This window comes from Aquarana catesbeiana, linkage group LG05 (assembly GCF_042186555.1).
Source record: "Aquarana catesbeiana isolate 2022-GZ linkage group LG05, ASM4218655v1, whole genome shotgun sequence".
Taxonomy (NCBI): Eukaryota; Metazoa; Chordata; class Amphibia; order Anura; family Ranidae; genus Aquarana; species Aquarana catesbeiana.
The window spans coordinates 237860520-237876015 of NC_133328.1; positions in this window are offsets into that span (position 1 = coordinate 237860520).

Sequence of the window (15496 nt, forward strand, 5' to 3'; positions counted from 1 at the left end):
ATGTTGGAATACTGCCCTGCGGCCCCGTCTCCAAAGGCAGGGGCTCATGCTCTGCTTCAGTATGTCACAGTACATGATGACATTCATGGTTCCCTCAATGAACTGTAGCTCCCCAGTGCCGACAGCACTCATGCAGCCCCAGACCACGACACTCCCAGCACATGCTTGACTGTAGGCAAGACACACTTATCTTTGTACTCCTCACCTGGTTGCCGCCACACATGCTTGACACCATCTGAACTGAAAAAGTTTATCTTGGTCTCATCAGACCACAGAATATGGTTCCATTAATCCATGTTCTTAGTCTGCTTGTCTTCAGCAAACTTTTTGTGGGCTTTCTTGTGCATCATCTTTCGAAGAGGCTTCCTTCTGGGACAACAGCTACACAGACCAATTTGATGCAGTGTGCGGCATATGGTTTGAGCACTGACAGGCTGACCCCCCACCCCTTCAACCTCTGCAGCAATGCTGGCAGCACTCATATGTCCATTTCCCAAAGACAACCTTTGGATATGACGCTGAGCATGTGCACTCAACTTCTTTTTTTTCAAATCTTTTATTTATATGATGGGCAAAGATACAAGAAATACAGCATCTCAAAGTAACATATGGAAAAGATACCATAGTATAGAGCTGAGCGACATAACCTGACATAGATGGGATATACAATTATAAAGAAAGAACAATAATCTTTGGAACGTCAAACAATTCCATCTGTAACATCTAGCAACTCCAAAATGGAGAAACTTATTAATTGTAATCAACTCTGCCCCTAGCTGTGACAGGCGGTATCTTACTTCTGAAGGTTCTCTTGGACCACTGAGTGGTTCCGCGAATCTCGCCCCCTTTTTCCAGTTTAGTGTAGGAGCAGAACAGCATAGGCCAAGGGGCACCTAGTAGTTCACACTCAACTTCTTTGGTGGACCATGATGAGGCCTGTTCTGAGTGAAACCTGTCATTTAAATTGCTGTAGGGTATTGGCCACCATGCTGCAGCTCAGTTTCAGGGTCTTGGTAATCTTGTTATACGCTAGGCCATCTTTATGTAGAGCAACAATTCTTTTTTTCGGATCCTCAGAGAGTTCTTTGCCATGAGCTGCCATGTTGAACTTCCAGTGACCAGTATGAGATCGTAAGAGCGATAACACCAAATTTACCACACCTGCTACCCATTCACACCTGATTTGTAACACTAATGAGTCACATGACACCAGGGAGGGAAAAGAGATAATTGGGCCCGACATTTTCACTTAGCGGTGTACTCACTTTTGTTGCCAGCAGTTTAGACATTAATGGCTGTGTGTTGAGTTATTTTGAGGGGACAGCAAATTTACACTGTTATACAAGCTGTACACTTACTACTTTACATTGTAGCAAAGTGTCATTTCAAACTCTCTTATACCTGCCCACAGTCAGTATAACTATATAGGCTCCATAGGTATGTTTAAACAGGCCAGAGTAGCATGAGGTTCAGTGTCTCCCCCAGGAACAAACAAACCCCAAAGGGTTTGTTTAATGAAACCCCAAAGGGTTTGTTTGTTCCTGGGGGAGACACTGAACCTCATGCTACTATGGCCTGTTTAAACACACCTATGGAGCCTATATAGTTATACTGACTGTGGGCAGGTATAGGAGAGTTCAATATATATCCAGTTTGGAAGGAATATATATCTGTCCATATGGATTATTGTTGAAGCCCTTGATACTGTGGACTGAAAACAGGTGGAAGGGTGTTTGTTCTACCCTTCTCCTCTCTTACTCTCCCTCTTTAATTATTTGGATACTCCTTCCTCCCCCATGAACCATATGAGTTTATATTCATATCTATATATCCTTACGCCATCAGCCCTATACAGGGTCGCTGGTATTAGTAAGAAACTGCCTCCTACTGTACACGGTGATTCCTGGGTGATCATCTGGGAGCTCTCCATGTGGAGATATTTCTATGTTGACAAGTGAGACCTGTTCCTTTGAACTACCCCCAAGTGTGTCCTGATGAAGCAAAACAGCAAAACGCATTGACACACAGGGGCTCACTGTCATTTATTTGGTGCCAACTCTCTTGTTTACACCAGATACTCATTACTATCATATGCCTATCGTATGTTTTTAATTCTTTTTTACTTGACCTGTTTGATATGACTTATTGTTAATAAAATATATTTTTGTACTATATTATTGTCCATCTTGCCTGTAAAGTCAGAATTAGGGGCCTGTGGCGCTTTACCTCTTCTCTCTTCCAACATAGTCAGTGCGTATCATTCCTCAAAGAAAAAAGCAACTGCAATGGACCTGGTTTACTAATGTTTATGGATATTCTCGATCGAGTGTATGTGAACAACCAAATTGTGAAATGAGGCCCATTTACTAAAGGAGTAGTGAATCTTCACTGAAAATGACAATTCCCTTCAATCTATCTATATGAAAAAAAAAACAATTTACCGTATTTATCGGCGTATAACACGCACTTTTTTCCCCTTAAAATCAGGGGAAAGTCGCAGGTGCGTGTTATACGCCGATACCCTGCGATCCTGAGCTGTCAAAATTTCAAAATCGCCGACCGCGATTTGAAAATGGCGCCGCCGGCGCCGAAATACACAGAGCCGGTCCTCGGCTCTTTCCGGCGGCTCTCGTTTACTTTCGGCTCCACTCGTAGTCCCGAGCGGAGCTATCCGAACCTACTCAGATAGCTCCGCTCGGGACTACGAGTGGAGCCGAAAGTAAACGAGAGCCGCCGGAAAGAGCCGAGGACCGGCTCTGTGTATTTCGGCGCCGGCGGCGCCATTTTCAAATCGCGGTCGGCGATTTTGAAGCACAGGGAGCAGGGACCGTTGATCGAAGGCTGCACTGGGGAAGGCTGCACTGACAAGGCTGCACTGGGGAAGGCTGCACTGGGGAAGGCTGCACTGACAAGGCTGCACTGGGGAAGGCTGCACTGACAAGGCTGCACTGGGGAAGGCTGCACTGGGGAAGGCTGCACTGGGGAAGGCTGCACTGACAAGGCTGCACTGACAAGGCTGCACTGACAAGGCTGCACTGACAAGGCTGCACTGGGGAAGGCTGCACTGACAAGGCTGCACTGACATGGCTGCACTGGGGCAAGGCTGCACTGATAAGGCTGCAATGATGGGCATTTAAATGTAAGTTTTTTTCCCTTCAACTTCCCTCCTAAAAGTTTTTTTTTCCTTAAAATTCCCTCCTAAATTGGGGTGCGTGTTATACGCCGGTGCGTGTTATACGCCAATAAATACGGTATTTATGTTATCTGTATATGATTTTCCATTCCTTTAGCATCTGTCATACATACATACCGTACGCACATACCTGTAGACGGTATGTAGTGAAATGTGGTTGGCTATGAAATGTACACCAATTTTCAATTGTTTGCTAGATAAGTGGTGGTATGTTTAAAAAAATGTTTTTATTTTTTTTTTACTAAATCATTTTTCCTTCTTCTGTTAGCTATTTTTATGCCCATTTCATAAAGAAAAAAACACTGCATGAAGTTTGCAATGACTTTGGTAATTACGTTCGTAAAAACACTAGAAAAAGTAAAGAATCTATAGTACACCATATGCTGGGGCGTCACAGCGTGAATTGACTTGATACAGCCACTGCAAGCATGCATACATGATTCTTTTGCTTCTGAACAGAGTAATAATGATAACAACAGCACATGCTTTTTTTCACCTGATCCAGCTCCTTTTTTAATGAATTTATTTAGCATTTATTAGCATACTTTATTTGAATAAACTGACTGCAAACTAGGGCTGCAATGTGTGCACTGAAGATCAGTGCATGATCTGCTAGAAAGGTTTAAGGATTGGATTTGCAATGCCCAGTCATTCAATCCAACAATCCAAAACATATTACACAGATTTTTTACTGCTTTTGTTTATTTCCTTTAAGCAGACCTATATCTATCAATTATATAAAAAACCCTCATAAAATGAGTATATGAAAATAAATATATGAAAACATGAAACAAGCACATTGACAAGTGAATAAAAAGGTTTTCCTGTGTATGCTGATGCTGTGTGTTGCATTATTTAGCATGGTGCTATAACCAACAGCAATACTGGATAAGACTGCTCAAGCATAACTTCCCTCTATATGCACTCCTAATTATTCAAGAAGTTTTTTTTAAATAAAAGAAATGGAGCTGCTTGAATTCCAGAAAGTGTCTTGTTTAATTTGCTGTTACAGGGGCTCACGCTGAATGCCTAAATATAAAGCAGGCTTATAGTAAATATTCAAATTTGTCAAATACATTGCTGTAGGCAAAAATCATGTAGTGAAAAATTAGTCAAAGTTTGTAAATATATATATATATATATATATATATATATATATATATTTTTTTTTTTTTTTACACACACACGCATTGAATTAATAAATATAGGTGTATAGCTAAAAGAAGTTTGCTTTGAGACAGTGTACTACAGTTCCATTCATTTTAATTTCATCATAATGTTTATCAATACAATAGTCCTAGGGTGAATTACAAATAGTGCCTGTATCTTTAGTTTTCATTTACATGGTATTTAATCTTTTTTTTATTATTAATGTGGCAAAAAACCTTAATTTTCTTTCTCTTTATAAATTAACACGAGATTACAGTTTTTTGGCATGTTTTGCTCCATGTTACATAATGCTGTTGATTTACAAAAAAATTAAAGGCTAATCACTTAGCAAAAGTTAATGTCTACTAAGCTTAGTAAATAAAGCAAAAACCCGCCCTTTTAAATTTCCCTTGCAAATGTTTGTTCAGGGACCAGCCTCTACTAATTTTGTAAAATGAATCCCAATCTAATGAATTCCCAATAAATATACTTTAAAGGATTAAAGTCATTATAGATATTGCCTATATTGGTACATTGTAGATTGTAACAGTTCTGACTGAACGGACGAATGGGTGGGAAGTTGACATTTGTATACCAAGTTGCCAGTGGTGGCAATAAAACAGTATTTTTGGTCAATACTACTTTTTATAATACCTCTGAAGCCAGCACCATTCTTTCCCTTTGAATAATATGTGAAATGGTAGAAAACACTATTAGGGGGGCGTGGCTTGGCTGGATCCCGGAATGGCCGCTTGATCACAGAGCTCCTGCCACCCGAGGACTATAATCAGCTTCTTACGGGGAACCACCGCCTTCTTCCATGATGGGGAAGTCAAATAGGAGTGTCTCTGTCTCCCGGACACCGAAAGACCCGGTTACACAACTCAGCCGAAATATACCGGAGATATTTCGCACACTCCGGTCAGGTGACCACGAGGCTTCACAGACACCACAGGCCTCAGTCACGGCTCAGACTCCCAGCCTGAAGAAGGAGATACTCGGTCTCATCGCTTCAGCCCAGTAGTGAACCTATCGGACTTACAGCACGTTGCATCCGATATCACTAACAATATCACAGGCACCCTGAAGGCGGCAATTTTAGACCTGAAGATGGATATCCAGGCAGTGGCGGCCCGCATATCAGACGTGGAGCAAACTACGCAGCTCCATACAGCTGCTATCAGGCAAGTGCAGCACACCTACGATGCCCAACTTTCATATCTTTATGATCTCCACCGTCAGGTCGAGGACCTTGATAACAGGGGCCTGGAGACATAATATTCGGGTGAGGGGGGTCCCTGAGGGCATGGAAGTAGGCTCATTACCCCAAGTCATATGCGCCATTTTTAATGACCTTCTAGACCGGCCACCAGACTCTCCGATCGAGATGGAGCGGCTGCACCGGGCCCTCAGACCACCTCCCAGGGATAACGAGCCCCCCAAATTAAGAGACAATCCCGACATTAAAGGTATCAACATACAAGGTAAAGAGTATAAAGTTTCTGCTTTTGCAGATGATATCTTACTCTCCCTGACCGCCCCAACCACTTCCATACTCAACTTGCTCAAAGATATAGAACACTTCGGGACCTTGTCATATCTAAAGATCAACTATGCGAAATCGCAAGCGCTAAACATTTCACTCACAACACGGGAGGTGGAACGCTGTCAGACATCCTTCCTTTTCCAGTGGAACCAACGGGCAATACCCTATTTAGGTATTAATATAACTACTAAATTAGTGGACCTATATAGCGCCAATTTTAGCAAGGTTTTAAAAAAAGCACAACTCGACCTCAAAGAATGGGGAAAAATCAATGTATCTTGGTTCGGCCGCTCTGCTCTTCTAAAAATGGTAACCCTGCCACGGTTCCTCCATATTATCCAATGTCTTCCTATTAGCCTTCCGGCCTCTTTTTTCCCTACGTACAAGAAGATGTGCACAATGTTTCTTTGGAAGGGCTCACCTCCACGCATCAAGTTTACCCGTCTCACGCGTTTAAAACTCAGAGGTGGTATCGGGCTCCCGGATCTCCACAAATATTTTATAGCCAGTCACCTTTCCCGGCTTGTGGACTGGAATATACATGAGTCGGGAAAGGTCTGGGTCACTTTAGAGAAATCATTCTCTCAAATCCCACTAGAGTCCCTACCCTGGATCCTACCCAAACATTGGCCACAAAGAATAGTAGGACACCCTCTTATCTTAGCCTCATTAGGAGCCTTCAAACGGTCAATTAAAACCTCGTCAATTTCCTCCATTACGGGCCCAATAACCCCACTGAGGGGTAACCCTGATTTTACGCCAGGGCTATCACCATCCTTTCTTAATCAAGCATGGCCACACGACAGAATACTAGCGTACCAGTTTTATACAGGTAAAATACCCAGATCATACGAGAACCTAGTAGACTTGTCCCCTCTCCACTCCTTCCCCTTTTGGACATATAGACAAATCAAGAACATATTTGGGGGGCACACCATACAATGCATTTAAATTCAAGATGGTGCTGCTGTAAGACCTATAAACAGTACAAAATATTTTACAGCGCACACATACAAGAATGACATTTCCTGCAGGGCTAGTTAAAAACACCTGAACACCTGAACATATTCAAAAAATACGGGGGTTTGGTCACACTATATGGTCATATAGTGCTAAGCCCACTTACTGCGACAAAGTACCCCGAATTAGTGGGTCCTACACTAGTATAAGAATGGAAGATCCTCTGTCTCAACCATGGGAGCTGAACCTCCTCTATGTGGGAGAACTGAAAGGGATACATCCTAATCACTGGTGGCCACTAAATAGGAGGTAATGAGGAGGGGGAGGGGTGCTCCAGCCCAAAAACCTGGTCAGGGCCTATTACAACATACAAGAGCATATTTGGGGGGCACACCATACAATGCATTTAAATTCAAGATGGTGCTGCTGTAAGACCTATAAACAGTACAAAATATTTTACAGCGCACACATACAAGAATGACATTTCCTGCAGGGCTAGTTAAAAACACCTGAACATATTCAAAAAATACGGGGGTTTGGTCACACTATATGGTCATATAGTGCTAAGCCCACTTACTGCGACAAAGTACCCCGAATTAGTGGGTCCTACACTAGTAATAGAATGGAAGATCCTCTGTCTCAACCATGGGAGCTGAACTCCTCTATGTGGGAGAACTGAAAGGGATACATCCTAATCACTGGTGGCCACTAAATAGGAGGTAATGAGGAGGGGGAGGGGTGCTCCAGCCCAAAAACCTGGTCAGGGCCTATTACAACATACAAGAACATATTTGGGGGGCACACCATACAATGCATTTAAATTCAAGATGGTGCTGCTGTAAGACCTATAAACAGTACAAAATATTTTACAGCGCACACATACAAGAATGACATTTCCTGCAGGGCTAGTTAAAAAACAGGTTTTCGGGCTGGAGCACCCCTCCCCCTCCTCATTACCTCCTATTTAGTGGCCACCAGTGATTAGGATGTATCCCTTTCAGTTCTCCCACATAGAGGAGTTCAGCTCCCATGGTTGAGACAGAGGATCTTCCATTCTATTACTAGTGTAGGACCCACTAATTCGGGGTACTTTGTCGCAGTAAGTGGGCTTAGCACTATATGACCATATAGTGTGACCAAACCCCCGTATTTTTTGAATATGTTCAGGTGTTCAGGTGTTTTTAACTAGCCCTGCAGGAAATGCCATTCTTGTATGTGTGCGCTGTAAAATATTTTGTACTGTATATAGACAAATCAGACACTTCCTCTCCACCCAGGGCACAACACCGACATGGACAAGACAATTAACCCCATTTGAGGAACTATGTACCCGAGCCCCCCCCGCTGAGACACCTCATATCTTATATATACAACGAGCTTATAGATGACACTACCTGCCCCGCAGACCCCGCACGCACAGCATGGAAAAAGGATTTGCAGACGCCTTTCACAGAGGAGGACTGGACACGTATCTATGAATACGTACATAAAGGCTCCCTTAATGTAGCCATTCAAGAGAATGGATATCAAATTTTAACACGCTGGTACAGGACCCCGTTGCTCTTACATAAATTTTCCCCAACAATCTCAGATGCATGCTGGAGGTGTGGAAAGGCAAAAGGGACTATGTTACATGTATGGTGGCAATGTGATCTCATTCAACCATATTGGAAGGAGGTACACGAACTTATCACACATATTACGACGTACTCCCTAACCTACTCCCCTGCTCAATACCTCCTACACCATACCCACTTAACTAAAACGAATATTACAGGTCACTGGCAATGCACTTGGTGAATGCGGCTAGACTGTGCGTCCTGACACATTGGCGATCCACGTCTGCCCCTACGATTGGAGAGTGGTTTCGTAGGATATCCAAAATAGAGGAGATGGAGGAGCTGGTCCATATCTCGCAGGAACGAATCCAAAAATTTACGACCACATGGGCCTGTTGGACACACTTCAAACTGTCTCAGCGATTTGGTGAATATAACCCCTGAACCACTTTAAATATCCCCCTTAGGGGATAGGAAGCAGAGGAAGATACGCCGGGGTGGGGGGGCAGGATGGAGACAAGGGGGAAGACCCTCCTCCCTTCCTCTACCCCCCCTCATTTCATTCCTTATCACCCCGCCAATCCCCCACCTACACTTCCTCTTTCCCCCGCCTCACTACTGTAGGGCTTATTCTTTGAACTCGATCCCTCCCCCTCCCCTCCCCCCTCTCTCCTCTTTTTTTCCCTCCTTCCCTCCCCATCTGCTCTCCCCTCACCCCTCCTTCCTTTTTCTCTCCCTTTCTTCTTTCATTTCTCTTTTTTCTCATAACCCTTACCCTCTGAACGGTGCTATAATACTCCTTCAATACTCACCTTAAAAGCGTTACTTAAGACAACCTGTTAAACGACTGATGTACAACCGAAATTTCTTAATCTGATATTTTTATGCCTATGTTACCTATATGTATCTCGGATTTGTGAAACAATCAGTACCATGTAATATTCCTGTTACTGTATATGTTTTCTGTTCTATGCATCGGTCAATAAAAACTATTATGGAAAAAAAAAAAAGAAAACACTATTAGGTTATTAGTGCTGTATGTGTTTAAGCTGCATAGCACCGGCCAATTTGTCCTACTGACCATTTTCCCCGGGACAGTAAATAGTGACAAATCTCAATGTTTGCTCTCCAAGTTTTAAACACATGAAACAAAGGATCTATTTTATTTAAAAATAAAAAATTAACCCAAAACAGCTTTTAAAGTGACCTTAAATTAAAACAATGTTGAGCTTACCTGTCCTGTTTTACCCTGTGCTGTCTTTTACTGCCTCCCATCTTTTCTTTTTTTGCAGAGCTATGCTTGTTGTTGGTATCATTGCACTTGATACTTTTGGGTGTATTGGAACTCTGCATACCAGTTTCCTGCTCTGGTTCCACCAACCACTACTATGTCACTACTGTGTACCAATAAGCAAAGATCAGAGTCAAAGGTAGTGGGACAGGTAAGTCAACCCCTCCCAGAACTAAATAAGAATATTATGCAATAATAAAATCAAAAAAAAAAAAATTTGCAAATGTATAAAAATCCTAATGCATAAACCTGAGCTGAAGCCTACTAGACATAACATCTTTGCTTGTCATTCATAGGACAATGGAACAGTAAGGAGAGCCTGTGGGATCAGAGGATACAGAAATAGTGTGGAGAACCTGCAGGGATCTGTCACTCTTACCCCTAACACAGGAAGTCAGATACTATAGCTGGCTGCTGTGTTCTTCAGCTATAGCAGCCCCCTTTTCCATAAGGCAAGTAGGCCTACCAGTATTCAGTTTTCCCCAGGACTTATAAACAATACTATAGTGCCTGGGCACCACGCCCAAGCAAGGTGCAAACTGAGCAAAGCAAGCAGGTACTCGCGGTTGGCAGACAGGCAGAATGGTTGGATGACAACTTGTAGTCAAAAGGCAGGCAGAATTCAGGGAATAGATGATATCTGATCCGAGGTCATAAAAGGGGAATCCAAACAGCAGGCCTAGGAACAGGGCAGACAAACAGGTAGCTTGACATACTATAACATGCATAAGGCTGCAGACGTGCCTGGCTTAAATCAGGTTTCGTCTCCGAGGTGATGAGAAAACGTGGCAGAACTAAGTTGTGACGAACAAATAGTTCATCTCGGGGGCAAGCTGACACAGTATAGTCTAAAGAAGCTGACCCCACCCATACTAGACTCTTGCATTTCCTGGTTTATTAGGGCAGTTGGTGACAAAGTGCCATGATTTCCATAGCATAAGCAGTGTCCCTGGGATCTTCTTCTAACCTTTTCCCCATAGGATATATGAGTAGTGCCAATTTACATGGGCTCCTCCTGCATAGGTTGAGAGGACCTGGGAAGGGCTGATGAGAAAGTGGCGGGCAGAGTGCTAGGGGGCAAATAAACAAACCTCTCTGCATGCCTTTCCCTTAAACACCTGTCTATACGGATGGCTATTAGGGATGAGCCGAACACCCCCCGGTTCAATTCGCATCCAGAACATGCGAACAGGCAAAAAATGTGTTCGAACACGCGAACACCGTTAAAGTCTATGGGACACGAACATGAATAATCAAAAGTGCTCATTTTAAAGGCTTATATGCAAGTTATTGTCATAAAAAGTGTGTGGGGACCTGGGTCCTGCCCCAGGGGACTTGTATCAATGCAAAAAGAAGTTTTAAAAACGGACGTTTTTTCGGGAGCAGTGATTTTAACCACTTCAATACCGGGCACCTTCCTGCCCAGACCAATTTTCAGTGTTCAGCGCTGTCGCAGTTTGAATGAAAATTGCGCGGTAATGCTACACTGTACCCAAACAAAATTTTTATCATTTTGTTCCCACAAATAGAACTTTCTTTTGGTGGTATTTGATCACCTCTGCGGTTTTTATTTTTTGCTGAACAAATAAAAAAAATGAAAATTTTGAAAAAAATAAAAGTTTTTTTTGTTTCTGTCAAAAAAATTTCATGGGCACTGAAAGGCAGCACTGCTGGGCACTGATAGGGTGGCACTAATAGGTGGCACTGATAGGCGGCACTGCTGGGCACTGATGGGCAGTGATACGTGGCACTGATGGGCACTGATACGCGGCACTGATATGAGGCACTGATAGGCATCAGATTGGCAGCTGCCTGGGCACATATTGGTATTTAGGGGCATACCTGGTGGTCCAGTGGGGCGGCTTCCCTGGTGGTCCTGGGCAGGATCTGAGGGGGGGCTGTGCTGATAAACAATCAGCACAGACCCCCCCTGTCAGGAGAGCAGCCGATTGGCTCTCCTCTACTCGCGTCTGCCAGATGCGAGTGAGGAAAAGCCGATCAACGGCTCTTCCTATTGACATCGTGATCAGCCGTGATTGGACATGGCTGATCACGTGGTAAAGAGTCTCCGTCAGAGACTCTTTACCTAGATTGGAGTTGCGGTGTGTCAGACTGACACACCGCAACAACGATTGCCGCGATGCGCGCCCCCGGGGGTTCACAGTGGCTCATTATCCTAATCACGTCATATAACGTCCGGTCAGGATAATGAAACCACTTTGCCGCCGTCATTTTGCTATATGGCGGGCGGCATTGTGGTTAATAATGCTTAAAGTGAAACAATAAAAGTGTGAAAGTGTAATATTCCTTTAAATTTCATACCTGGGGGTGTCTATAGTATGCCTGTAAAGGGACACATGTTTCCTGTGTTTAGAACGGTCTGACAGCAAAATGACATTTCTAAAGGAAAAAAGTCATGTAAAACTATTATCGCTAGCGCCGGCTATAATAAATTGTTGGTCCGGCAATACACATAAAAGTTCATTGGATAAAAATAACATGGAATTTTCCCACAGGGGAACCCCGCGCCAAAATTTTTTAAAAAATGGCGTGGGGGTACCCACCCCTCAAAATTCATACCAGACCCTTAAGATCTGGTATGGATTCTAAGGGGAACCCCACGCCAAAATTTAAAAAAGAATAGTGTGGTTCCTCCCAAAAATAAATACCAGACCCTTATTCGAGCACGCAACCTGGCAGGCCACAGGAAAAGAGGGGGGGACGAGAGAGTGCCCTTCCCCCTCCTGAACCGTACCAGGCCACATGCCCTCAACATGGGGACGGTGCTTTGGGGTAGCCCCCCAAAGCACCTTGTCCCCATGTTGATGGGGAGAAGGGCCTCATCCACACAACCCTTTCCCGGTGGTTGTGGGGGTCTGCGGGTGGGGGGCTTATCGGAATCTGGAAACCCTCTTTAACAAGGGGACCCCTAGATCCCGGTCTCCCCTGTGTGAATTGGTAATGGGGTACAAATGCACTCCTACCATTTCACAAAAAAAGTGTCAAAAAGGTTAAAAAACACAAGAGACGGTTTTTGACAAGTCCTTTATTAATTTCTTCTTCTTTCCGCTTCTTCCTCCATCTTCTTTTTCCTCCACTCTTCTCGTCCCGCATTTTCCTCCGGCTTCTTCTCCGCTCCATCCGCATGAGCAGTGGGAGTCTTCCGCTGTGTGACGCTTCGGTTCTTCTGACACTTCTTATATAACGGAGGGCCCTCCTCTGACTTCACGGGGACTTCATGGGGACGGTAAACGGTAAACGGGTGACCCCGCCCCCTCTGACAACACGGGGAAAGCCAGAGGGAAGTCCCTGTGAAGTCCCCGTGCATCAGAGGAGGGCGGGGTCACCAGGTGGCTCTGCCCTCCGTTATATAAGAAGTGTAAGAAGAACCGAAACGTAACACAGCGAAAGACTCCCACTGAGCCGGATCTTGCGGACGGAGCGGAGAAGAAGCCGGAGGAAGATGCGGGATGAGAAGAGCGGAGGAAGAAGAAGATGGAGAAGAAGAAGATGGAGGAAGAGGAAGAGGAAGAACATCGAAGAAAGACCAGAAGAAAGAAGATGGAAGAAGAAATTAATAAAGGACTTGTCAAAAACCATCTCTTGTGTTTTATAACCTTTTTGACACTTTTTTGTGAAATAGTAGGGGTACATGTGTATCCCATTACCAATTCACACAGGGGGGCGGGATCTGGGGGTCCCCTTGTTAAAGGGGGCTTCCAGATTCCAATAAGCCCCCGTCCGCAGACCCCCACAACCACCGGGCTAGGGTTGTGGGGATGAGGCCCTTCTCCCCATCAACATGGGGACAAGGTGCTTTGGGGGGCTACCCCAAAGCACTCTCCCAATGTTTAGAGCATGTGGCCTGGTACAGTTCAGGAAGGGGAGCGCTCGCTCGTCCCCCCTCTTTTCCTGCAGCCTGCTAGGTTGCGTGCTTGGATAAGGGTCTGGTATGGATTTTTGGAGGGACCCCACGCCATTTTTTTTTTTTTTTTTTGGCGCGGGGTTCCCCTTAATATCCATACCAGACCTGAAGGGCCTGGTATGGAAATTAGGGGGACCCGCACACATTTTTTTTTAAATTTTGGTTCGGTGTTCCCTCTTGGGGAAATTCCATACCGTTTTCCAAATTCCATAACTGTTATGTGTATTGCCGGTCCGACAATTCATTATAGCCGGCGCTAGCGATAGTAGTTTTACATGACTTTTTTTCCTTTAGAAATGTCATTTTGCTGTCAGACTGTTCTAAACACAGGAAACATGTGCCCCTTTACAGGCATACTATAGACACCCCCCAGGTATGAAATTTAAAGGAATATTACACTTTTATTGTTTCACTTTAAGCATTATTAAAATCACTGCTCCCGAAAAAACGTCCGTTTTTAAAACTTTTTTTTGCATTGATACATGTCCCCTGGGGCAGGACCCAGGTCCCCAAACACTTTTTATGACAATACCATGCATATAAGCCTTTAAAATTTTCACTTTTGATTTCTCCCATAGACTTTTAAAGGGTGTTCCATGGTTTTCGAATTTGCAGCGAACACCCCAAATTGTTCGCTGTTCGGCGAATAGAAAATGTTCGAGTCGAACTCATGTTCGACCCAAACATAAAGCCCATCCCTAGTGGCTACTTGCATGGCTTCACTCAATAACTTTGGTTCAGGGTAGTGTACTAAGGAGTCTTTTATTCTGTCATAATGATCTAAGGTTAGTTTCAGCTGAGTGGGCATGATCAGGATCATCGTAGAGTAAACTCGGCCTAAAAATTTTTTAGATTGACCCTCAGGCTGGGTCTTCTGCAGGAGGCTAAAAGCACAAGACTGGGGTTCCCTGTGCAACCATATAATAATGAGGTCATCCCGCTGTGCTTCAGAACCAAAAGAGTGCTGCTTAAACATAAAGTAAGACCTCATCTGGAACATGTAGTTCAGTTTTGGGCACCAGTTCTCAAAAAGGATATCTTCATCCCCCTTCACCCCTCTGCCAGCTTCCTACCACCCCACCCCCTGTCATCTTCATCCCCCCTGTACCCCTCCACCAGCTTTCTACCACCCCACCCACTATCATCATGATCCCCATACACCACCTCTGACAATCAACACCCCCATGTACTCCACCTCTAGCATTCAACCACCCTACCCCCATCATTATCATCATCATCATTCTCATCCCCCTGTACCCCACTGTGAGCTTTCTACCGCCCCATCCACTATCATCATCATCATCCCCATACCCCACCTCTGACATACTACCACCCCGACTCCTGTCATCAACATCCCCATAATCCCCCTGTACCCCACCTCTAGCATCCAACACCCTACCCCCATCATTATCATCCTCATCCCCCCTGTACCCCACTGCCAGCTACCCACCACCCCACCCACTGTCATCATCATCCCCTTTGCTGACATCCTACTATGCCGACCATTGTCATTAACATTTCTATCATCCCTCTATACCCCACCTCTGGCATCCTACCACCCCACCCCCTGTCATCATCATCCCCCTGTACCCCACCTCTGGCATCCTACCACCCTGCCTCCTGTCATTATCATCATCATCATCCCTCCTGTACCCCACCTCTGGCATCCTATCACCCTACCCTCTATCATTATAGGGGAGATATGATCTCAGCCTCTTACCCCAATGCTGCCACCATCACCCCAAACTGCATCCTGTCATCCAAACAACTTTACCCCAACAGTTGCATCACACACCACAATACTGCCCTGCCACCCAGTGAGAGATAATGATGTGCTGTAACCTCTAGCAAACAATCAGTGAGAGGTAATGAA